At 38.8% G+C, this 25,829-nt stretch overlaps 1 protein-coding gene across 4 annotated transcripts in view; it reads right to left on the minus strand.

Annotated features, from left to right (window-relative positions):
* The window catches only part of Pafah1b1 (platelet activating factor acetylhydrolase 1b regulatory subunit 1), an 84,464-nt gene extending 66,139 nt beyond the window's left edge, over nucleotides 1-18,325 (minus strand). The window contains exon 1 of one of the 4 annotated variants that reach the window (XM_013152231.3): nucleotides 18,037-18,325. The gene's annotated coding sequence lies outside the window, so the exon portion shown is untranslated. Of the gene's footprint in view, nucleotides 1-252; nucleotides 449-17,124; nucleotides 17,143-17,453; nucleotides 17,870-18,036 lie in introns of those variants that run through there. The other 3 variants (XM_003469673.5, XM_023565027.2, XM_013152232.3) reach the window with 3 other exon arrangements.
* Between the last annotated feature and the right edge of the window lie 7,504 nt (nucleotides 18,326-25,829).

Consider the following 25,829-nt stretch of genomic DNA (forward strand, 5'->3'; position numbering starts at 1 on the left):
GCTAGGAAATACAGGATTGTTAAAAAGATGAAGCTAAAGGTAGCAAATTGAGAAATACAAAGGACAGCTATCAGAAAGTAAAGAACTATGATTTCAATTCAGAATTCAAGAGGGCTAGCAGTAAAGATACAAAGACAAAGGACTGTAATTTTAGAGGGGTCAAAATCTTATTTCTGAATAAAGGTCAATTTTCAGCACACCTTAAAGAAGAGGAACAGTCATATCTCTTACAGATATGAATAAAACCCATACCTCCTTAGACTTAATCTACGCTGAAAACCAGTATGAGTCCTGATTCATGGGAACATTCTTCTCGAGGTACAGCAATTGATTTCCAGCAGCACAAAAATAGGGTCGCATTCTTATACTCTTTTTCTTTAAGTCTTTTTTTACAATGACTTTACTACTTTTAGAAACTCTGGAAGAACTTGCTCTGCCCACCTTCAAACTATAAAGAAGGAGAAAGACAATAATTTAGCAGATACAAAATTGTTCTCTAAGAATTTTAACGATAGGCACTTTCATAAATTCTATTTTGGGAAAATTAGGTTGTCACATGAGGATTTAAATCCTACATATGAAGTCTATGAAAGATGTATGCCACATCCATACATTAGGTGCTTGCCAAGCAGCTTAATTTCAGTACATATCAAGAAATGAATACAGTCCCTACATTACCTTAGAATGTTAAAACAGGAAATAATATACAATATAATCCTCTTTATCAGGAACCCAATGAAAAGAGTCCAGTAGTTATCTTTCTAAAAACTGGTTTCTTTTTGTCTTAAGGGTACTGTGAAAAATAACCTATCACCATTTTTCTTCTCCTACTGACACCTAGAAAACTCAGAAATAAATCTGTGCAACAAGACAATTATAAAATACCTTCAGGCCTAGATCCTGATTCCATTTATCCTCCCTCCCCTTTGTTACTGCATCCTTTTTTTTTTTTTTTTTTTTTTTTTTTAAAGACAAGGCCTCATGGGGCTGGGGATTTAGCTCAGTGGCATAAGCGCCTGCCTTGAAAGCAGGCAGTCGTGAGTTCGATCCCTGGTACCGATAAAAATGAAAAAAGCCAAAAAAAAAAAAAAAAAAAAAAAAAAAGACAAGGCCTCATGTAGTTAAGGCTAGTCTTAAATTCACAGCAATCTTCCTGCCTCAACCTCCCAAGTACAGGGATTACAGGTGTGTGTCACCAATCCTGTCCCTTTTTTTTCTCTTTTAATCTGTAGTATTTTGTAGTTTTATGTGTTCTTGTAAGATGCCTTAAGTGAAGAGTTACAAATGAAATACAGAGACTAAAAATGTAAATCAAATTTAAAAAAAAAAAGGACAATGGTAGAACTCTAGTTTTCAAAGTTCAATTTTTAAAAATTACTTGGATGGGGGTTATGTTTCAGTAGTAGAGCCTGTGCTTATCAGCATATGTGAGGCGCTGCGTTTGATATCCAGCATTCATGCTTGCCAACATCCCGTTACTGAGTAGTCAAACAAAAACTTTTTTTTGAATCGAACTCATGACTTCACGCCTGCCAGGCAGGCACTGTGCCACTGAACCATAGCCTGAGCCAAAAAACTTTTTTGGGGGGAGGGGACCTAGCGCTTGCCAGGCAGGTGCTTATGCCCCTGAGCTAAATCCCCAGTAAAAAAAACATTTTTTATCTAAATTTTAAACCATTTATTTGCAACCTCTGAAAAAGGCACTTTTTTTTTTTGGTTCTGGGAATCAAACTCAGGACTCTGCCTTTGCCAGGCAGGCATTGCACTGCTGAGCTATTTATCTCTGGACCTCAAAAAAGACACTTGATGAATATAGTGCTAATAAACTGGATGGTTCAGATTATAAATTTTCAATTCTTCTGTGTAAAATATTTTTGGAACGAGGGTATATGTAGCAGATGAAATATGCAAATATCTTGCTTTGCACAGAATTTAATGATTTACAAGCTGTTTTCAAATCTTTTTAAATCTTCAATTGTGCTGTTGGATAGTCAGTCCTCACAGCTACCTGCACAAAAATGTAGTTATCACAAGCTAATGCTTATGGAGAACAATGCTAGTGATATAAACAGGTGACACAGGCAAGATGGTAATTTTTCCACATTATACCAATTTTGTTTATACAGTAAAGTAAAATATTTTTACTAAGAAATAGGTTCTTTTCTACTTTTCTTGAATATTGTAGCTTTCTACAACTATACTTTCCCTCCACTTTTGATAGACACATTAGAAGAGAATTGATTAAAAAAAAAAAACAAAAAAAACTAAAAGTTTAAACCAGGAATGGTAACATACACTGATAATCCCAGTACTTGGGAGGCTGAGGCACAAAGATTACAAACTCAAGGCCCAGCCTGGGCTACAAAGTAATTCAGGTATCAAAACAACAACAACAAAACCAAGACGTGAGAAATACAAAGGACAGCCATCAGAAAGTAAAGAACTATGATTTCAACTCAGAATTCAAGATGCTCTGTGTACAGCATCACAGAGGGGTAGGAACCTGTTTCACTGAAGAATTATGTTCATCTAAAGCAGGGTAGCTATGACTCAGTTTGGGACAACTTTTGCCAGTTTTTTCTAAATTTTCAGGATAATCCAAAAATAAGAGACTTTATGCAAAATAGTTAATTTTTAAGTACTGGTTCAAAAAAATTTTTTTTCAACTAAAGCCAAGAGAAACACATTTATAAACTGAATCTGGCCTACAGTCTGCCAGAATACAACCCTTAACTAGATTCTGAAAGATAAACACAGGTTTGAATGGTTAAAGAACTAAGAAAGCAGAACAACATGGGCATGATGTTAAATACCCCAGCATTCCAAAAGCTGAGGCAGAAGGATCACCAGGAATAAAATAATTGATGGCATAACACTGATGCCAACAATATTATCCTTGCTTTATTCAATCCAAATCATAAAAATTACAATTATATTTCACTAACATGAGAATAAATTTTGCACTGCAAAAACAAATCGAGGATGGGCATGTAGCTCAGTGTGCCTATCGTGCATGAGGCCCTGGGTTCAATCCTCAGTACCACAAAAACAAAAACTTGGCCATGTACCATGTGTGACTGGGCAAATTTTCAAACTTCTGGAAGTCTATTTACCCATTTATAAAAAGATGTTAAAACAGCTGGGTGTGGTGGCTCATGTGTGTCCCAGCACTCAGGAGGCTGAGGCAGGAGCATTGTTCTGAGTTCGAGACCAGCCCGGGCTACAAAGTGAGCTCAAGGCCAGCCTGAACTGCATAGTGAGACCCTGTCTCAAAAAAAAAAAGACGTTAAAACTTGCCTCAACTGTTGTAGTGAGGCTTAATGAAACAACATTGAGTGGCTGTCTACAGGCTGGAGATGCAGCTTGGTAGCACTGCACTTGCCTAACTTTTTGAGGACCTCAGTTGGACTCCTAACACCAAGAAATAAAAAAATAAATAAATCCACAGGTTGTCTATCCTTGGATTTCCCTCACTACAGCTCAGGAACAATAAAGTGACACAAAGACAATAATTTTACTTTTACATACATAAGCAAAGTTTTGTTTTCATAGCATCCAAACATAGAAAACAAATGTTTTACCATTACAAGAAAGTAAAAAGTAAACTTGTTACTATTATCTTTTTTTTTTTTTTTTGCAGTACTGGGGATTGAACTCACTACCTTGCGCTAGCCAGGCAGGTGCTTATGTCGTGAGCTAAATCCCCGGCCCTATCATCTCATCTTAATCATGTTTATTATCAACAAAATAACAGCCAACATTTAGTAAGTACTACACACTAGGTGCAGTCTCTAGGCTTTGTAATGCATCAACTCATTTGATACACAGACAAAACATTTTGTATTAGCTGTAACAAGAGAAAAAGTAGTAAGCATTGCAACATGAACTCAGGAAAATTTCTTCCAGACAAAAAAACTAGAAAAGGCTGTCTGGAAAAGAGAATCTGGTTTACACATTTTAACGATAGACAGGGGAAAGAGAGAATGAAAGTAGTACATGAACAGGAAGTACAGAATCTTCCTAAGAATGAATTAAAAGAGATATAATAGGCAGAAAAAAGTTGAAAAGGTGAGTTAAGACATTAAAAGTCTTTTGAGGGTCCATTTATGATTGAACTAACATCTCCTAACTAACATATTTTGCCATTTTACCTTCTTCACTTTCATCTACAAGCCTAGTAAAAAGCTTGTGACAAATTTCTGGCAAGAAAGTACTTATAAAGGGCTCAGAAAATTTCATTTAGCTGCTCTGTGTAATTATCTTGTGCAACTCTTCCTCTTATTCTCTACTACAACTAATGACAACCAGTTTCTCAATTCCACTTATTCAAGCTACAAACTACAGTCTAAATGTCCCTCTCACCATCATAGCACTCATTCACAATTTTACCTCCTCAGCTTTTCTCCAGTCAATAATCTACACTGCCACTGTCTTATTTCAAGCACTAATCATTCTTTCTTGAGGAAGGCTAAGTAATCTCTAATCCCCCAAATCTGTATTTCTCACTGCTACTCACGTAAGATACAAAACCTGTCATAATGCCTGCTTCAACTTGTTTAATGGCTTCCAAGTTGGCTATTACAACTTACATAGAATTTTACCAATATACCTCTCCTCATAAAATCCTTTCTGCCAAACTACGTACTTTACCAGCATATACTCAACAGTCTTTTAAGCTTCTGAGTCTGAGTGTGTTGCTGTTATTACTATATTGCCAATTATACAATCTTTTTTCTTTCTTTCCTTTTTTTGGGATAGTGGGGTATAGCATTGAGGCTTGAACCAAGGAAGCACTGAACTATATTCTCCGTCCTTCTTAAATTTTATTTTATTTTTACTTATTTATTCTGGTCTTTCTTGAGGCAAGGTTTTACTCCATGATTCAGGCTGACCTTGAACTCACTTTGTAACCCAGGTTGATCTCAAACTCATGGTGATCTTCCTCTCTCAGCCTCCCAAGTGCTGGGATTTCAGGTGCGCCTGGCTCTAAATTTTATTTTAAAATGGGGTCTTCTTTAAAATGCTGGTCTTCTGAGTAGCTAGGGTTACCGATGTGTACTACTGCACCCAGTTGCAATTAGGCATTCTTCAGAATTCAGTTGACGTATTCTCCTTCAAATGTCTTTAATGTGGAGATCTGATGAGCCCTGCAATAGCCTGCATGACAAGTATCACACACCACATATATCACAATAATTGAGGACACAGACTTAAACTACTATTTAAGAACACTGCATTTTCTACCATTTCATCATTTTATTAAAAAAAAAACATAGAAAATCTGAGAAAACTCAAATGGTCTAACTTCAAATTTTCCATTTTATAATACTGAATAGCAAAACAATGTATTTTAAAAGCTGAAGCTCAGCACAATGGTGCACACCTGTGGTCCCAGCATGCCGGAGGCTGAGGCATTCAAATTGCCCTTAGTTCCAGGCCGGCCTGAGCTACACAGTCAAAAAACAAAGCTCAGGCTAAGTTCAAGCTCGGCCTGAAATACACAGTGAAAGCCTGTCTCAAAAACAGAAAAATTTAAAAAAAAAAAAAAAAAAAAGCTCAGTGGTGTAAGCCCCTGCCTGACAAGCACAAGGTCATGAATTTGATCCCTGGTACTAAAAAAAAAAGAAACCAGAAAAACTAAGGTGGTGGAGCCAATTCTGGTGGCACACACCTGTAATCCCAGCACTCAGAAGTCTGAGCCAGGAGGATCACACAAGTTCAAGGGGTTACATAGTGAGTTCAAGGCCATTCGAACTACACAGTGAGACCCTGTCTCAAAAACAAAACCCAAAAAATTAAAAATTAAAAGTTGACAAATCTAAAAATAGGGAGCTAAGATTTATCCAAAGAGTTGACTAGGTGGTAAGGATATAAAAATTTAATTTAAAAAACTAGATATAATAATGCTAACAAATTCTGTCTTTAATGATTCACCCCTTCAAAATCTTTCAGTATTACCACAGTGCTGTTATCTTATAATCTCACATCCAAAATAAGGACACAGATACGACCAATAAACTATTATTAAAGCTTACTGGTCCTTTGAACTTGAGCTAAATTGAGTTTTTGGTACAATGGTATTGCCTTAAAGGGAAATTACCTCCAACTATCAAAAAAATTACAAGAACCTATAAATTTAGAGATTAAAACTATTTCCCACTTTAGTTCTCATTTTTATGGAAATACCATAACACATCTCCAAGGCATTAAATACATCACCAGCATAGATTACATCTGAGATCCAAAACTCTTTAAAGAAGCCACATGATGGCGAATGCCTGTGATCCCAGCAGGAGAAGCTGAGGCAGGAGGATCCCAGCAAGTTCAAGACAGGCCTATACTACATGGCCAAACTTTTTGTCTAAAAAAAAAACACAAAAAACAAAACAAAACAAAAAAACCCTTTAAAGAATATTGCTTTTAGAAGAGAGACAAATAGGAAATAGTTGTTCAAATATTTCCCCAAACTTAAAAAAAAAGAATACTGCTTTAAAAAATATGGCGAATGCTTTTCTACATCCAACCAATTCACTGTCTGTATGAAGTTTACCTCCTCAATACTTGTTAACTTATTTTTATTGTGTCCATCTTTATTACCACTACCAGACGTCACTACACACCACTCTTAATCTGCACTTAAGCACAACAGGTTTCTCTAAACCCAGTTTTGGTTTGCTAACATCTATCTACTACATGACTCTTAGAGAAACGATAGTGAATCTTTCAGAGCTTTCAGTGATACAAAGGACCTGCTTTGCAGCACTGTCCTAGATACATCTGATCATATTATTTCTCTACTCAAAATCCTTTAAAAAGAGTGTGGCCCCTGTAAAACCGGCACTTAGGAGGCTAGGCTAGGAGGATCACAGTGACTCTGAGGCCAGTCTGGGCTACACAGGGAGTTGCAAGGCTAGCTTGAACTACATAGGGAGACCCTGGATCATAAACAGTGGGGGCAGTAAACTGGATAGGGTGGCACATACTTGTAATCCCAGCTCTGAGAGGTTGAGGCGGGAGCACAAAGTCAAACCCAGTCTGGGGAATTAAGCAACCTAGCAATACTTTGTCTCAAAGATTTTTAAAGGGACTAGGGATGTAGCTCAATGTGAAGATCCTGGGTCCAATGCCAATACTGGCAGTGGTGGGACAACCTTTACTGGCTTCCTAATTTTTTTTAATTTAACAAACAAATATAGCACTTACTATATATTAAGCACTATTTTAAGTATTTCACAAATATTCTCTTACTCCTTACAATAATCCAGCCCATCATAACACAACCATGTAAACAGCAGAGCAAACTGAAGCCACCCATCTAGGCTCCAAAGTCTGGGCTCTTGGCCACCACCAGACTATTACGCCTCACTTCCTAAGGTCCACTTGCTTTGTAAGAACTTCCATTAGTAGCTGGCTCCTGCCAGCATTCCAAGTTTCATTTCTAATCAAGCCTCACCTTGCCCACACTGCAGCCAGCCCTTTGTAGTGTTACGCCTTTCCCTATTTTATAACTTTGATGATTCTACTCTTATCTCTATCTCTATTCTACTCTATCTGAAGAATCTTTGAGTACTGTATTACAGATTCCTATTATAGATTCCTATAATGAAATACTACATTAAATAATTTTGATAAAAAATGAAATTTTAAATGCCTCATAAAGATGGTAAGCAACAATAAAATCTTTTGTCATTAACCATACTAGCTAGGCATATGCATCAACAGAACAGTATGTTTTAGAATTCAAACCTTCAATATACCTAAAGGTTATCCCATCACAACACATACAAAAAACAGCCCAAACAACTTTCTCCAACTTTGATCCTATTTCTTATCCCTTCATAATATTCATCCCCTTGACAACCCCTCCCCCAATCAACTCCTTTCTGTTCTCATTCCTTAGCTCCTTTATTCCTCATACTCAACTAATTTTACATACTCTAAATTAATTTTCCTCAAATTCATTCTTTGAAATCTGTATTTCTACTTAAAAAAAAAAAAGTAAAATCCCAAATGAGATTGTCTAAATGCTACAGTGAAGGATAAAACAGAAAAATAAACTCAAGAACTAATTAACTGTAATTCTCAAGAATTGTCTTGCTATCAAATTACAAATTCTCCTTAAGATAAATACCTCTTTCAGGACATGGACTAGTAATCAGTCAAAAAATTTTGTTTTCTGGTGCAGTATTTGAAACTTATTTTGAGGAAAAGGGAAAACAGAGGGAATTCACATACTAGCATAGAACTAATAAACAAGATACCCTATTTGCTATGCTCCACAGAGCATAGCAGCTTCTCAGTAAATTCCAAAATAGGAAGCTTTTCTCCAAAATTGGAAGTCAACCTCAGTCTAAAAAACAAACTTCACTCTCAGTATTCTCTTTTTTTTTTTGAGACAAGATCTTGTTATATAGGTCAGGCTGGCCTTGATTAAACTCACTATGTGGGCTGGGGATTTAGCTCAGCGGCCTAAGTTCCTGCCTTGCAAGCAGGCAGTTGTGAGTTCAATCCCTGGTACTGATAAAAACGAAAAAGACAAAAAAAAAAAAAACTCACTATGTAGTCCCAGGCCGGCCTTGAACTTGTGGTGGTCATGCCTCAGTCTCCCAAGTACTGGGAACAGGTGTGCTCTCAGTAATTTCTACAGCAATATATAATACACTTAAATGCATCTCCCATGGTCCAGGGATTTAGCTCAGCAGCATAAGCACCAGCCTTGCAAATGTGCAGTCGTGAGTTAAATCCCCAGTACCAAAAGAAAAAAAAAAAAAATGTATCTCCGAGCCAGACATGGTTGCATCTACCTGTAGTCCCAGCTACTCAACTGGACAATAGCAAGACATTGTTATCAAAAAAAATTTGGGGGGCTGGGGATTTAGCTCAGCGGCATAAGCGCCTGCCTTGCAAGCAGGCGGTTGTGAGTTTGATCCCTGGTACCGATAAAAAACGAAAAAGACAAAAAAAAAAAAAAATAGTGTGGAATAAGATCAGTTAAGGCGAGCCTGGACTACACAGCAAATTCAAGGCAAGTTTGAATTACATGGCAAGGCCATCTGAAAAAAAAAAAGAAAGACAAAACACTACATGAGTTTATGGGTTTTTCACTGAATCAAGGACTTGCACTACCTAATGACAGCCTCTAATATGATAAGTGCATTTTACCTCTGTGGCACTTTTTCCTAAAGCATGGATTCATTCTAAATCATAAAAATAATAATAAAAAAAAAAAGGTTGTAGGTTATTCTATAAAGCATTTGACCAGTTCTACTTTAGATTATTAAAGATACAAAAAACAAAATACTGATAACCTGTCACAGACCAGAAGATTAGGAAGATATGACAACCACATGCAACATGGTATCTTAGATTGGACCTAGAACAGAAAACAGACATGAAAGGAAAAACAGGTGAAATGCAAATACTTTGAAGGTTAGCTAATAGTAATAGCTCAAAGTTAGTTTAATACTGACAAATATATCACAGATATTTAAGATATTTACAATATGTAAAATTAGGTATCAAGAACTTTCCATACAATTCTTAACTATTCTGCATACTTACTTATTCAAAAATATCACAATTTCGCTTTTTTTTTTTTTTTGTAGTACTGGGAACTGAACTCAGGGTCTTGGGCATGGCAGGTAAGTATTCCAACACTGAACTACAGTCCTAGCCCTTTTTATTTTTTTAAGTTCTGAGACAGTGCCTCTAAACTTCCCAGACTGGCCTCACACTTTCTGCCTCTATCTCCCAAGTAGCTGAGTACCTGCCACTACTCCCAATATAAGTTTATTTTTTAAAAGAGAGGGAAGGGTGCTCACTCCAGCAACACATATACTAAAAGAAAAGGAAGGCAGGGCATGTAACTCAGTAATAGCATACTTGCTAGCATACTCAAGGCCATGGTTTGATACCCACCAGCACATAAATAGAAAAGAAAGCATAAGAATTTTTATACTAATGATTAAAATTTCAAATAGAAGCAGGTCATGCTGGCACACACCTGTAATCCCAGCACTTAGGAGTTGAGGCAGGAAGATCACTGCCAGTTCAAGAACAGCCTGGGCTACAAAGTGAATTCAAGGCCAGCTTGAATTGCATAGCAAAACCCTGTCTCAAAAAGAAAGAAAAAAAATCAAACAGAAATCCCACCACTCTGGCAGGCTGAGACAGGAGGATCATAAATTTGACTTCAACCCAGGCAACTTTGTGAGACCCTGTCTCAAGATTAAAAATTTTTTTTTAAATTTTAAAAGCCAGAATATAGTTCAGAAGGCCCAGGATTCAACTCCAAGCAGCCAGCAAACAACAAAAAAACTTCTGATTGTAGCTAGCCCACAATGGCACCTGCCTGAAGTTCCATCTGCTCAGGAAGCTGAGGCAAAGAATCATTTCAAAAAACTCCATAACACTGACTGAATAGTTTCAGTGTCTTCCTTTTTAAAAAAGACACTCCAATGCTGAGTAATGTGCTATATGCTTGCAAGTCTACTGCTATTGTGGCCAGTCTAGACAATTTAGCAAGACCTTGTCTCAAGAAACAAAAAGAGAAGCCAGCAGGGTGGCTTACGCCTATAATCTCAGCACTCCAGAGGCTGAGGCAGGAGAATCCTTGAGTTTGAGACCAGCCTGGGCTACAAAATGAGCTCAAGGCCAGCCTGAACTGCATAGAGACCCTGTCTCAAAAAGACAAAAACAACAAAACAAAACAAAAAAAAGAGAAAGAAGCCAAAGCACGGTAGCTTTCCAGCACTGGGAGGCTGAAGCTGGAGGATAGCAAATCTGAGCCTAGCCTGGGTAACTTAAATACTCAGTACGAAAGCCCTAGCATTAGTACTAAAAATAAATAAACCAAGAGAGACTGAGGATAGATCACTTAATTAGCATTCTGGAGACCCAGGGACTATGGGGGGGGGGGGCTAATAATAAAAAGTAATCCAAGATTTATAGGCCTAATTTATTATTTAATAGTCACAAATATCCTGAGTTAATGTCAGCATCATCTATTATAATTAATAATATAATTATAAGAAAGAGTCTCAGTATGTTGGCCTCAAACTCATGATGATCCTCAACTCATGATGATCCTCCTGTCTCAGTCTACCAAACCCTGGGATTATAGGCATGCACCATCAGGCCCAGCACTGTTTGGTGTATTTTTGATAAAATAAAAATATAGAAAGATAGTTAGATAAAAGATACATGTTGGGATGGAACCATAGTTCAGTGAGTGAGGGCTTGCTATACATCAAAACTGGATTAATCAGTAATGTATAAACTCTTAACTAACATAAACTTTCTATAATGCTTTCAAAAACTAAAATTGTTGGGGCTGCAAGTGTAGCTCAGCAGTAGAGTACATATATGAAGCATAACACATTGAGTTCAATCGCAGCAAACCCCTGCTGAAAAATTAAAATTGTTAAAATTTTTCCCAGATTCCCATTTCACTATTATCAAAAGATAATCTCTCAGAAAACTTAAAAGCCTCAGTTTACTGCCAATTCTTATTAAATACCCTGGCTTGGAACTCACTTCGATCCTCCCTACCTCAACTCCGGAGTGCTGGGATTACAGGTGTGCACCACCATACCCAGTCTGTTATTTTAGTATTTTTCAAACAGGTCAAAATAAGCCAGGTTGGGCTTGAACTTGCAATCCTCCTGCCTCAGCCTCCCACAGTGCTATGATGTATTTCTTATATATCGATCCTGTTCTTTAGGACAATTTAAAATCTCTCCAGAGGTACACTTTTCTCCCCAACCTCCACCACCTGATTCTGCAGAGATCACCAGAGTTAACTATTACAAAAAGAACTTTTAATAGTACATCCCCTCAACCCACAGTGCTTGGAATCTGAATGCAGCACCTAATATATTAGGCAAGTGCTCTTATAATTCACTGCACTATACCTCTTCAGGTCCGGCATATTTCTTTTCACATAAGCCAACATTCAAATAATTGTGACAAGTTTTACTTATTATCTTTAAAGGAATATTGGGCACCTCCCAGCAGTTCTTACTCAAGTACCTAAGGTCTTATGTATGCAAAATAAAAACAGTCAATAATACAAGACCATATGTTAATATATGTCAATTTAAATAAAGCAGGTAGGGCCAGGGTTATAGCTCAGCAGCATAGTGCCTGCCTGGTATGTGCAATGTTCTCAGTTCAATTCCTGGTACCAAAATAGAAAGACAGGAGACAGGGGAGAGAGGGGAGAGTGAGAGAGATAGAGAAACAGAAAGAGAGAGACAGAGACAGAGAGAAAGAGAGAGAGAGACAGAGAGAGAGAGAGAGAGAAAGCATGCAGGCAGGCGAGCAATAAATACGACAGATTGTCACCATTTTAGAAAGCAAAGAAAATTAGGGAGAGGAGCAAAAGTTGAAGAGAAGGTAGGGGAAAGGGAAAAAAAAGAAATTATAACATGTACAGGTACAAATTGCCTATAATGAATATTACCATTATGTATACGTAAAATGCACCAACAAACAATTTAAAAAATAAAATTAAGAAAATTAAAGATAAGGGGCTGGGGATTTAGCTCAGCAGCATAAGCGCCTTCCTTGTAAGTGTGCAGTCATGAGTTCCATCCCTGGTACCGATAAAAATGAAAAAGACAAAAAAAAATTTAAATTAAATTAAATTAAAGATAAGTAACCCAACAGATATAAAAAAAGATGATGCAAGTGAATACACAAGTGATTGTATTTATCTCATTCTAGTCATTAAGCTAACTTGCTGACTTAAGAAATTTCCAGAAACCAGTCATCGTGGCACACACCTGTAATCCTAGCACTGGGAGGCTGTAGGAGGATCACTGCAAAGTCAAGACCAATCTGGGGGCTGGGGATTTAGCTCAGTGACCTAAAAGCCTGCCTGGCAAGTGCAAGGTCATGAGTTCAATCCCAGGTACCAAAAAAAAAAAAAAAAAAAACCAATCTGGACTACAAAGTAAGCTCAAGGCTAGCCTAAACTACATAGCAAGACCCTATTTCAAAAAGACCAAAAAATAAAATAAAATAAATCAGAATTTTAATTCTCTCTATGGTCAGAGATGGTGGCACAGGCCTGTAATCCCAATAGGATGATTACTTCAAGCTCTAGGCCAGCCTGGGCTACCAGGTGAATTCAAGACCTGCACAGTGAAACCCTGCCTCAAAAAGACCAAAAAAGAAAAAAAGAAAAAGAACTTTAATTTTCTCTATAAAAATACCTTGAAAATAGCCAAAAATAAATGACAGTGAATACCAAGTTCAAAATTTACAACATTTTAGAGAAATGTTAAGTGATCATACTTTAGAGAATACTTTTGCAGAAGTATCTTTGACAAATGCACATTCATCCTTAGCCAAGTATGTTTCAACAAAAAGTTACATTTATTCATTTACTTATTTACTTATTTATTGGTACTGGGGATCAAACTCACGACCTTGAACTTGCCAGGCAGGGGCTGTGCCAGCTCCAGCCCAATCACCATCTTTTAAAAAGAAAACAATAAATCAAAATAGTAAGTGCTTATGATATCTACAACTAGCAAGAATGAATCGTAAATCATACCAATTAAAATCTACAACTGTTATGTCATGGATAAAAATTATATACATGGCAGAAGTTAAACTAAGGTTCCATTTTAATAGCTAGGCAAAGTGTCATACCTAATCAGCAACAAAGCTAGAATAATCCAAAAAAGCTTCACTGCAGGTAACTACTAGGCTTATATAATACAGCATCTTTCTTCAAGAAATACAGATTTCTTAACATGTTTGGCCTTAGCCAGGTGTGGCTGTACAAGCCTGTCATCCTAGCACTTGGACACTAAGGCAGTAGAATTGTAACTTCAAGGCCAATCTTTGCTACACGGTAAAACCCCGTCTCAAAAATCAAAAAATGTTTGGCACTTAATATTCACAATATTGTGTATTGGCATTACACAATAATATTCACAACTGTAGGTACACATTTTATTTCCAGGATTCATATTGTATTGTGTACTATTAGTTTGTGGTGGATGTGGGAGTTTTTCTGCTTTTTTATTTGTTTTTTGGTGATGCTGGAGATGGAACCAAGGATCTTGCAGAAGCCAGGCAAGCACTCATCACTGAGCCATAGTCCAATCCTAGATTTATTTTAAATCAGGCAATTTTCAAGTTAAAAAAGAAAACAAAAACGGTAACAGCTGTATTGTATAAGACGTAAGAACAATGGCAAAAAATTTTTACTTCAAACATAATTCTCTTTTCAAAGTAGATAAAAATGGGGCTGGGGATTTAGCTCAGCGGCGTAAGCGCCTACCTTGCAAGTGCGCGTGGTTGTTGAGTTCAATCCCTGGTATCAGTAAAAAAAAAAAAAAAAGTAGATAAAAACATGTTACCTTCATAATGAAACATTTTCATAACATCTCAGGGCAAGTTAAAATCTCAGTCTAGGAATGTAGCTGTGTAGTAAAGCATTTGCCTAGCATACAGAAGATCCTGAAAAGACACACAAGGGCATGTGCAAGCGCGCGCGCGCGCGCGCACACACACACACACACACACACACACACATCATTTGGTCAGCTTAGTTTTGTTTTGTTTTTTGTCTTTTTGAGACAAACTCTTCACGATGCAGTTCTGACTAATATTAAGCTCACTTTGTATTCCAAGCTGGACTCAAACTCCCAAAATTCCTCCTGCCTCAGCCTCCTGAGTGTTGGGATTATAGGTGTGTGCCACCATGTCTAGCTCGGTCAGCTTATCTTAAAACCCACAGAGCTTCAAGTCTGTGGCAAAACGTGTATGACTCACTGACGTAGAACTCAATAACTCAATGGGAAGAACTGGAAAATTTACTCTAAGATTTTGTTTTGAGTTTTTTTTTATAAAGACATCTTTACCTTAATGCTGACAACTTGTACAGTGTTTACAATTTATTTATTAAAAGGACAAATGGTGAACAATATGAACCACCTATAAGCAAGTCTTAATTTTTTCCTAGAAATCTAAAAAGCCATAAAATAGAATCATGTACACATATACACACACAATAAAGATGGTGAAAACATTATGCTTTAATATAATGTAGACAATGCAAAATGGATGTTCTAAACTAGAAAAATTATAAGATATTGATTTTTCCTTCCCAAAATATCTTCAAACGTTTTATACTAGTTATTTTACCTGAAATATTTATACAACAGAAATTTTAAATGTCAAATAATCCTACAAAAATGTTTTTGTTCTCATGAAAAGTTTGAAAACATAGCATGAAAATTTTTAAAAAGCTGACCTCCAAATTAAACAGAAGATTCTATCACATTTATGGAAATATATAGTGCTCTCTTAAACTCTTGATCACTGAAAAATCATCATTCTGTGTTTTTGTAACTACAAATAGTAGAGATGGGGAAATGTCATACATACAACACAGTGAATTATTCCCAACCCACTCATCCTCACCATACTAACACTTCTACATTTTAATCATTTTAAGAGAAAAATGTAAAAATAGATCATAAATTGACACTCATAAGGTTTATCAGAATATTTACCACATAAATTCAAAATTCTTTTAAAATTGTCTACTCTTATGAATGCATGATACAGGACATTAAAGTGACCTACTCTCTAAGTGGTACCTTACAAAAAGGTCTCTTTCAAAGGGCAACACAAGAGAAAAAGTCTATATAGTGCCTTTAGTGCAAATTATTGTTCCCTCATTTTTGATGTTCATTATTTAAAAATGAAAAATAAAATTGAAAAATAGATGACTGTTTTACTACAAACTAAAGACCCATTTGTGGTATTCTTACTTTTTTTTTTTGCAGTATACCTACTGCTATTTCTTATCAAATATTCTGGTTTATCAATGTAATGCTTAGTTGACCAAAACAATAAAAATAAGTCAAGAATACATATATATGTATATATGTGCATAAAACGCAGAAGGAAATATATAGACAATAAGTGTCTTTTTTGGACCAGGAACACTGCTCTTTAACCCAATTATTCAAAGCTCACCTTGCAGAAAAAGGGAAACATGATATTTTAAGATTTACTACAAAGAAATGCCTTTGTCATAGCAATAATTAGTATAAAATAACCTTACCAAATATAAGGAAGAAAAAAATGCTATGAAAGGGCAGTCTAGCATTTAACAGCTTCAGCTCTCTTACTCCACCCAGTCTTCTCGGCTCAATGGCTGTTCACAGCATCCACAAATATTAGCCATTTTTTTTAAAAGAAAGTGGGAGGAGGTACTAAACAGGGCTTTCTCCAGCAAATCAACACATACAGAAATATTTTATATGAAAAATTGGGTTCCTTTCTCTGATGTTAAAAAAAAATACCAGCTTTAGATTTGTTTTAGGAAATCTTCCTTTTCAAAACAATCCAAACAATGATCATTTATAACAGAACATGAAAAAATAAATCACCCTAAATACAGATTACTAGTCTGCTTTAACAAAAACCACAATTTGCAACTATCAATTATTTTATGAAAGTGCATCTTGAAAGACACCCATTGGAGACTGAATGCCAGCTAATACCTTAAAACCAAACCAGTATCTTCGAAGTAAAAGCTTTTACTATACATAACATTTTATCACTACCCATGTAAAAAACATTCCTGATTAAGTGACTGAACTCTGCAGCAATCAAGCTCTACTGCAGGGGGGAAAAAATTCAGCAAACACTACTGTGGCATAAGGGGTGGATGACAATATTACTGGTATAAAAGGCCCAAACACTGTCTCCTCCGCCCTAGTCTTAAAAAGATATTCACACAAAACAATCCATCCTCAACAACAGAAATACCAAAATTGGCACAAATTTGTTTAGGCTCTAAAATGTTATGAGTCTTAAGCACTGTAGCCTTAAGTAGAGGCTGGAATAATAGCAATGTATTTTCTAACAATTGCCCCTTAAGGCAAGGGGAGGGGGGTGCTTGGCATGACATCGCCCATCAGAAAGACCACAATTCAAGTTCCTTGTCTTCAAAAGCACTATTTCTTAACCGAAGGACTGCTATGAATGGAATCCAAATCCCAATCTCAAAGGAAAACCTACTACCCTCTCCTCCCTGAGAGTTTCTTGCTAAGTCACTGAAGAAAAGGCAGAATAATAAATAAAGCCAGATACCTCTCTCTTCTAGCTCAGATACTGATAACCTCCTCCTTCTTTCTGCTGTGATGTTTAGAGTCAAAATTTGCCCAACACCTCAAAGGCATTTTCTCACCTGGGAGGCTAAATACATCCAGGTACTGCGTCTCCTAAAGGAGTGGGGAGAAGAGATTAGAGGAAGGGGAACAGCAAAGGACCTCGAACCTCAATGTTAACGTCAAAAGGCAGCTCCCGTGCGAAAAGCGAGCGGTAAGGGAAACCCTGCCGACAGAGAGGGCGGATACTGTAGACAGTGCAGGGGGTCGGAGCCCTCGTCCTTACTGGATGCAGAGGTTGGACCACTGTACCTGGATGCCAGGGAGGTGGCGGGCCATCCTGCTCACATCAACCTCATCCTAAGGACAGGTTGGGGACCGAACACCTGGGAGGCCAGGCGGATGCCCGAGCCCAGGCCTCGAGCTGAAAGCCACGGAGGGGTGGGGACTGCAGAGTTCGCCTCGGTAGCCGGGCAGAGGAGGAAGGCCGAGCCCTTTCCCCACGATCGGAGAGCGACCTGCTTCCCACGCCCTTTCCATCCAAGAATACTTTTCTTGCTAAGTCACCGAGGGAGGAGGCCGATCCCCGTCCGGAGGGCCGCGGAAAGAGTCGCAGTGGTCTCGGCAGCCACCGAGACCGGACCGGGAGGACAGGAGCGAGGGCAGCGCCCTCCCCAGCCAGGCCCCCCTCCTCTGAGCCTCTCACTCAACGGCCGCCGCGGCCGCCATTTTGAGAGCGCTGAGAGAAGAAGAAGGAGGCGGCGGCGGCAGGGGGAGGGGAGAATGGGAGGGAGGGGACCGGCGCAGCCACATCGTCAAGCCGCCGGGCCCGGCCCGCAGCGCCCAAGCGCGGTGAAGGGGACTGAGGGGAGGGCGCAGGCCCTTGGCGCCTTACCGAAGCGCTGCACCGCCGCGTCCGCAGAGCCTCTTCCGTCCTTCACTCCCATCCACCGGCGGGGGAGGGGGGAGGGAGAGGGAAGGGAGGAAGGAGGGAGGGAGGGAAGGAGGGAGGGGGAGGATGGCGCGCTGGGCCCGGTCCCGGGGAGGGGGAAGGGAGGGGAGCGGGCGGGCTCCTCAGCCGTTCCGGGGCTCGAGCCCAAGCCCAGCGCTCGCGGTTTCTCTCGCTCGCGCCCGAGCGCTCCCCTCCTGCTCCTCCTCACTCCCTAAACCCTAGGGCCGCTGCTTGTTCGCCCCCTCAATCGCTATCTCCGCCGCCGGACTCCGCCGCCGCCCCGCCGCTCCAGCTCCGTCAGTCACAGGAGCTGCCCCAGCGCCCTGACGTCACCGCGCCGCCGCCGCCGCCGCCACCGCCGCCGCCGCCGCCCCAGACCCGCCAGGAAGAGGGAGGGGAGCAGAGGAGGGGCTTTGGCGCATGCGTAGGGGCTGCCTTCATCCCGACGGGCGGGACACGGCGGCCAGTGCGGCTTGGCGATACCGAGGGCTCTGTGGACGAGCGTGCGCACGAGGCGCTGCTTTTCTCGCGCCCTCGTGCAGCTGAAACCTTGAAAGACACCCTTTTTTCCTAGACCCTGACTGTGGTGTCCCCTCACGAACTCTGGTCTCGTTCGCACCCTCCCCCGCGCCTTTGCCCTCGTACTGCGCTCTCCCCGCTTCCCCTGCGGGCAGTGGGGACAGTTTGGCGCCCTTGCTTCGCGGGCCCCGCTGGATTCCAGAGTAAGAAAGCCGGAGCCAGGCAGTCGCCCTCCTGACTGCGGCCCACGGTATTATTCCCACCCCGCCAAAAAGAGGGAAGTAGGTTGATTGGCTTGGAATGGAGAACTGTTGAGGTTAAAACTGGCGGATGAAATGACTTCGTTGTCTTGTTTTTCATTATAAATCTTTGATTGGGAGGATTTGCTTTTAGATGTGATTCAGCTATTATTTTCCTTAGTCACACACACCACGAATGAGGGACTCGAAGTCTTGAAACTGACTCCAAAAGAAAGACCTAGAACTTTTTCCCTACAGACAGGGAATGTCCGTGTGTGTGTGTGTGTGTGTGTGTGTGTGTGTGTGTGTGTGTTTGCCAAATTATGGGTTGAAATATTGATGACTACGAAGTCTTGGGGATTTGTAGTCAATTTATTCCACACAGGTTAAGACGCCCAGAATAATTCCACATTGATAAGATGCTTGATTTTTAAAACATCAGATTTAGAACTTTGCATAATTCAATATGATTCTTTACATAAGTATTGAATGAGATTGTTTCATTATTAATTTATGTTGTTCAAAACAGGATTAGGCTTGTATTTACTGATTTTATTCCCTTAGGTAGATAAATACATATACTACATTTGGGAAGCTGCAATGTTAGCATTTCTGGTTTGATTACTGTCCCAACACATGCCAAAAGTGTGACCTTGAGTAAATTAACATACCTCTCTTTGACCTAGATTTCTGTATTAAATAGCAAACCATCATAGAACGCGCCTATAGTCCCATTTACTCAGGTAGCTCAGGAAGATTACAGGAGCCAGGAATTCCTCCCGAGCCTAGAGAAAGTAACAATAGTAAATTGACCTAATAAATAATTAACTTATAAGGCTTTAGTGAGAATTGGAGAGAAGGTGCTGAATATGTGATGTATCTCACCTTAAAGCTCACAGGTGACTCATGTAACTATTTTCATTGCTTGGTACCCAAGTTACCTTTTATCAAGAAACTTCTCCATCCCTGAAGTTTTCAAAAAAGAAATATGAGTCAATCGTTTGGAGGATTTGGGTGTTTACCTTCATAAAGGTAAGAAACTAAATCAATAGTCTTTGGAAGATGTTTTTCCAGGTTTATACTTCTGAAGTTCTCTAAATAGAAATAAAGACAATATGAGGCACAGAGCTTTAGTCTGTGTGGTAGTACTTATACCCAATAACAGTCGATAAACAATAAATTAGTCCTTATAAGAATCTCTTATTTTTGCATTTTAAAATATTTAATATTGCCTGATCCGCTGCTTAATATTTAATCAGTTGAGTAAGTCCTTTACTTTTTTAATGAATGCTTTAAACGTTAACAGAATTGCTTAGAAAAAAATCAGAAGAACATTGATAAATATCAGTGAAATACAAATAGCTACGGCTATCCTCCATGAACCTTGAGCTCACATGTATTTAGAAAACAAGTTTGTATTATGTTGGGCCATGCTTGTTATCGAAGAACTCAACTACATAGCAAGATCCTGTCTCTAAATAAATACCAGGTCCCTTGTGGGGAAGGTAATAAAACTTTCTTGCTGGATATGATCTTTCTGAACAAAAAACTGTATTACATGCTTAACTTGTTTTGGAGGAATATGTTGTGGCTCTATGAACTATCCGTTGCACAATTTAACAATCTCACCATTCATTTGAATTGCAAATCTTTATTTTTCCAGCAGACATTTTCAAAATGAAAACATTTGTTTCAAATGTGGGGGTAAAATTAGTGTTAAGTTAAATAATTTTGCAAATAAACTGACTAGAAGAAACATTCCAAAAATATTGCTATTGGAAAAAGAACAAAATGTCTTCTAAAAGTATCTGCAGAGCAAAAATTTGTTCACAATGAATACAAATGTTAAAAGATTAATTTTGAGAATTGAACTGTTCTTTACAGGCAAACATACATACATTGTTATATGTGCAAGTTTGATAGAAATCAATTAACAAATGTTGAAAAGGAAGCATTTGAGCCTACCAGTTATATGAATCAAAGTCCTAAATATTTAAAGAACTATGACCCAACTGGCAAGGGTCTCACTCTAGAAGATTTTAGCTAATTGGTTTGTATACCTGCATTTTCCCAAAGCATGAATATGTCAGTAAGTATATATCCAACTAGACCGGTCCTCCTCCACCTCACCATCATTATGTCTTATGTGTCATGACCATTGGGAGGCCTTAGAAACAAGGCAGGACATGGTGATGCACTCTGGTGACTGAGGCAGAGAACTGCCATGAGTTTGAGGCCAGCCTGAACTACATATTGAGACCCTGTGTAAAAAAAAGAAGAAACAAATGAAAAGCTGTTAGCAGAGTAAAACTCTCAGCCCCCCTCTAGGACTATTCAAAAGCAGCACTATGTAATTTAAAAACTTTTGTTTTTGTTTTGGGTACCAGGGACCAAACTCATGACCTTGAGCTTGCCAGGCAGATACTTATGCCACTGAGCTAAATCCCTAGACTTGTAATTTGAAAACTTTTAAAAAGATGCACAGCCATATACATATATATGCATATGCATATATATGCACATGTATATTTATTTATTCATTCACGTGCTGACATTTATTCATTAAAGTGCTGACATAAAGAGATATCAGACAGCTGGGGATTTAGCTCAGTGGCATAAGCGCCTGCCTGGCAAGCTCAAAGTCATGAGTTCAATCTCTGGTACCAAAAAAAACAAAAAAGAAAGACAAAAAGATGATTAATTTAGGATGTTACTACATGGACCAGACAGAAGGTAAAATAAACTTCGTTCACTGTTACTGTGTATCTAATGGAGTGAAAGATTAACTCCTACTTGAAGAAGTCTTTATGAAGAAAATAATTTAAAATAGAAAACAGCTAGGGATCAGGTATGGTGGCATAACCCATAATGCCTGCACTTTGAAAAGTTGGGGTAGGGGCTGGAGATTTAGCTCAGCGGCATAAGTGCCTGCCTTGCAGGCAGTCATGAGTTCAATCCCTGGTACCGAAAAAGACAAAAAAAAAAAAAAAAAAGAAAAGTTGGGGTAGGAGGGTAGGAGGATCTCAAAACCAAGGCCAGCCTGGGCAATTCAGCAATTTATCAAGACCCTGTCTCAAATTTTTGAAAAAATGTTTAGAAGGCTTGAGAATGTAACTCACTATGAAGACCCCGGATGTAATCTCTGGGACCTAATTGATTAATTTAAATTTAGAATGCCAGCCGAGTGTGGTAAATATGCCTGTAACCCCAGCACACAAAAGGCTGAGGCAGGAGGAGCATTGCAAGTTTGAGACCAGCCTAAACTGTACAGCGAAACCCTGTCTCAAAAAGACAACAGACAAAAAAATTTTTTAATGCCTAGGGGTAAACCAGGTGTGTGGTGTTGAATGTCTGTAATCCCAGCTACACAGTAGGCTGGAAAACAGCAAGACTGTCTCAAAATTTAAAAGGGGTGGTGGGGCGAGGATATAGCTCAGTGTGAATGTCCTGGATTTAATTCCTACTACTTACCAAAAAATACAAAGGCCAAGGTTGGGCACATAGTTCAGTGGTACAGCTCTTGCCTTCTTGTTTAACATGCATATGGCCCTAGGTTCAATTTCTAGCACCATCATCAAATAAAAATTAAACATGGTAGGATATGGTAGCATATACCTATAATCCCAGCTGTCTGGGATTACAGACAGCTGTAATTGTTCACTGTTATTGTGTATCTAGTGGAGTGAAAGATTAACTCCTACTTGAAAAAGTCTTTATGAAGGAAATGATTTAAAATAGAAAACAACTAGGGATCAGGTGATGCAGGTAAGCCCAGCCTGAACAATTTAACAATATCTGGTGTCAAAATAAAAAAAGTTGGGGATATAGCTAGTGAGAAAGTCCTGGGTTTAATCCCCAGTACTGTAAAAATAAAAAATAATGGGCCAGGGATTTAGCTTAGCAGCATAAGCACCTGCCTGGTAAGCGCAACGTCATGAGTTCGATCCCCAGTACCAATAAATAAATAAATAAAATGTATTTTGACTCTGCCTTTGATCTTAAAAGGATTTTTAAAAAATATTGATGCTATATTCTTTTTATTGTTGCAAATTTTAACTATGTACAAAAGTAGACAAAATAAATGAAATCTCAGGTGCCTAGCACCAGATTGGACATTATAAATTCATAGTGAGTCTTGTATCGTGTGTGCTCTCATGCATTTCTTCCCATATTATTTTGAAGCACATAGAAATATATTACTTTGGCTATTGTTTGTTACTCTAAAAGAAAAGTAGCTCTTTAAAAAAATCATTACTAGGGGCTGGAGATTTCGCTCAGCGGCATAAGCACCTGCCTTGCAAGCAGGTGGTCATGAGTTCGATCCCCAGTACCAGAAAAAAGAAAAAGAAAAAAAAAATAATTACCACTATTACAGCTAACAGAATAACAATAGATCTTTAAGGATATTTTGAATTTCCCTTTCTGCCCATGAACAGAAGACATAGAGAAATGGGACAAGCAATATAATTAAGCAGTCCTATGCAATAGAATTCTCCTGGAATACTCAAGATGAACTTCTCCCAATTTTCTCAGGGGTACAACTTAAAAATTAATATAACTGAGCATTAAAATGAATGCCAGTAGTACCAGATATTCAGGAGACCAAGACAACAGAACCAACTGAGCTTGGAAATTCAATGCTAGTTAAACCAACATAGCAAGATCTTAAAAAGAGAAAGAGAGATCTCTCTCTTAAAAAAAAATTAATGTAAATTATTGCTCTTCATTTTAAAATGAATATTAGTTGGATAAAGTTATGTTCAAGGTCCTGGATTTGATCCCTGGCCCCACAAAAATAATTATAATAAAGTGGCCAGGAAATGTTGTGCATGTCTGTATCACAGTAAACTGAGGCAGGAAGATGACAACTTTGACACCAGCCTGGAGTACATAGTGAAACCCTGTCTCAAAAGAAAACAAAACAAAAAAAACCTATAAATTGCATAGATAAAATGAATTTTACAGGCAGAATGGGTTTTCACAGCCTATGACTATCCATGTCTGAAAACACATCCAGTAGATTTTTTACCTGAGGAAAAAATTGATTTTTCAGCACTATGGTTGCATCTGAGGCTTTCACAGTAACCCTCAGCCTGAGCCCTTTCTCTCCCCTGCCTGTTTGTGCATATTTTGGGACAGAGTTTCACTAAACTGCCCATGCTGGCCTCAAACTTTCAGTCCTTCTGCCTCAGAGTGTATGCCACCATGTAATCTGCAAAACCGGACCCACCCAGGTGGGCTGGGGATTTAGCTCAGCGGTATAAGCGCCTGCCTTGCAAGCACACAGTCGTGAGTTTGATCCCTGGTACAAAAAAAAATCTACTAAGTTACATGAAGTTATTTCCTAGTCATGGTCCCTATATTTTCTTTTTTCCAAAGTTTTTTTTTTTATTTTTATTTTTATTTATTTATTTATTTTTTTTTTGATAATGGGGATTGAACTCACAACCTCATGCTTGCTGGGCGGGCACTTATGTCACTGAGCTAAATCTCCACCCCTCCAAAGTTTATTTTTAAAAATATATCCTACAGAATGCATAGAAGAAGCCAGATGTGGTGGTGCATATCTGTAATCCCTGCATGTGGGGAGGCATTAGCACAAGGGAGGATCACTGTGAGTTCAGGGTCAGCCTGGGCTAGGGCTAGGCAGTGAGTCAAGGCAGCCAGAACTGCCTAATAAGCTCCCTAGTGCTCTTGCTCTCCCTCTCTCTCTCCCTCCCCTCTCTTCCTCTCTCTCTCTCTCTCTCTCTCTCTCTCTCTCTCTCTCCTTACACACACACACACACACACACACACACACACACACACACGGTGGGAGGGGGAGCAGTGCTTCTTTTCACTGAAGTACTGATTTGGAGCCCACCACATCCCATCAGCAGAAATAATTTATTTCACTGCGAATGCTTGACAGTATTCACAACCCATTCAAGATTCATTTCTTTCCCTCTTTCTTTTTCTCCTCCTCCTCTTTTCCTTTTCGCTCTTTTACTCCATCGTCTCCTCCTCCTCCTCCTCTTCCTTCTTGTTCTTTCTCTTTCTCTTTCCTGTCCCATTCTCACTCTTTCTCCTGCAGTGCTGGGGATCAAATGCAGTGTCTCATGCACACCAAGGTTGGGCTTCACCACTGAGCAACGCTCTCAACCGTTGCACAAATATTTTTTAAGTTAGGTATGTGGACATACTTTTTTGAAGTTGTGCTTTGACGATGTTCTTAATTTCTGCCATAAATTCAGTACAAGTTTTTCCCCCACTTCATTCTATTAATATGATATATGCTGGTTGCTTTTTATGAGATGAACCATCCTTGCATTTCAGGAATGAATCCCATTTGGTCTTGCTGTATCAACTTTCAAAATGGTCTGCTTACAGGAAGGGCGAACTGGCTTCTCCTTTCCTGGGCCTTGCACAGTTCCTGTGGCTCATGGGAAAGGCAAATTGACTTCTCCCAGACACGGCATCATTGCTTTGTTTTGATGGGCTTTGTTCTATTTTATTTGGTTTGATTTTATTCTCTTCAAAATATGCTTTCATTCTTTTGATTGGCTTTATTCTATTAAGTTTTGTTTGATTTTGTGTGTGTGTCCGAGGTATGGACAGCTATTTTGAGGAGAGCAGGATACATTGTGGTGGCCATTGTTGATTTCCTATTGTTTTGTTTTGAAGTTCAGTATTGCTTTCATTGCTCTGTTCTGGTTGGCTTTGTTCTGTTTTGTTTTGTTTGATTTTATTCTCTTTAAAATAAAAATTAATTAAAAAAATAACTGGCTATGTGTGGTAGTGTATGCCTATCGAAGCAATCGAAGGCTGAAGCAGGAGGATCACTGTGAGTTCAAAGCCAGCCTAGGCTACAAAGTGAGTTCAAGTCAGCCTGAACTGCATAGGGAAACCTTGTCTCAAAAAAAAAAAAAGATTAAACAAAATTAGATCGGAGTACTGGGGTATATCTGAAGAAAAGCAGTTTCCTACTTGACAAACAAA

Source organism: Cavia porcellus, unplaced genomic scaffold (assembly GCF_034190915.1).
Source record: "Cavia porcellus strain 051 isolate PalLab524CR breed Dunkin Hartley unplaced genomic scaffold, mCavPor4.1 scaffold_6, whole genome shotgun sequence".
NCBI lineage: Eukaryota > Metazoa > Chordata > Mammalia > Rodentia > Caviidae > Cavia > Cavia porcellus.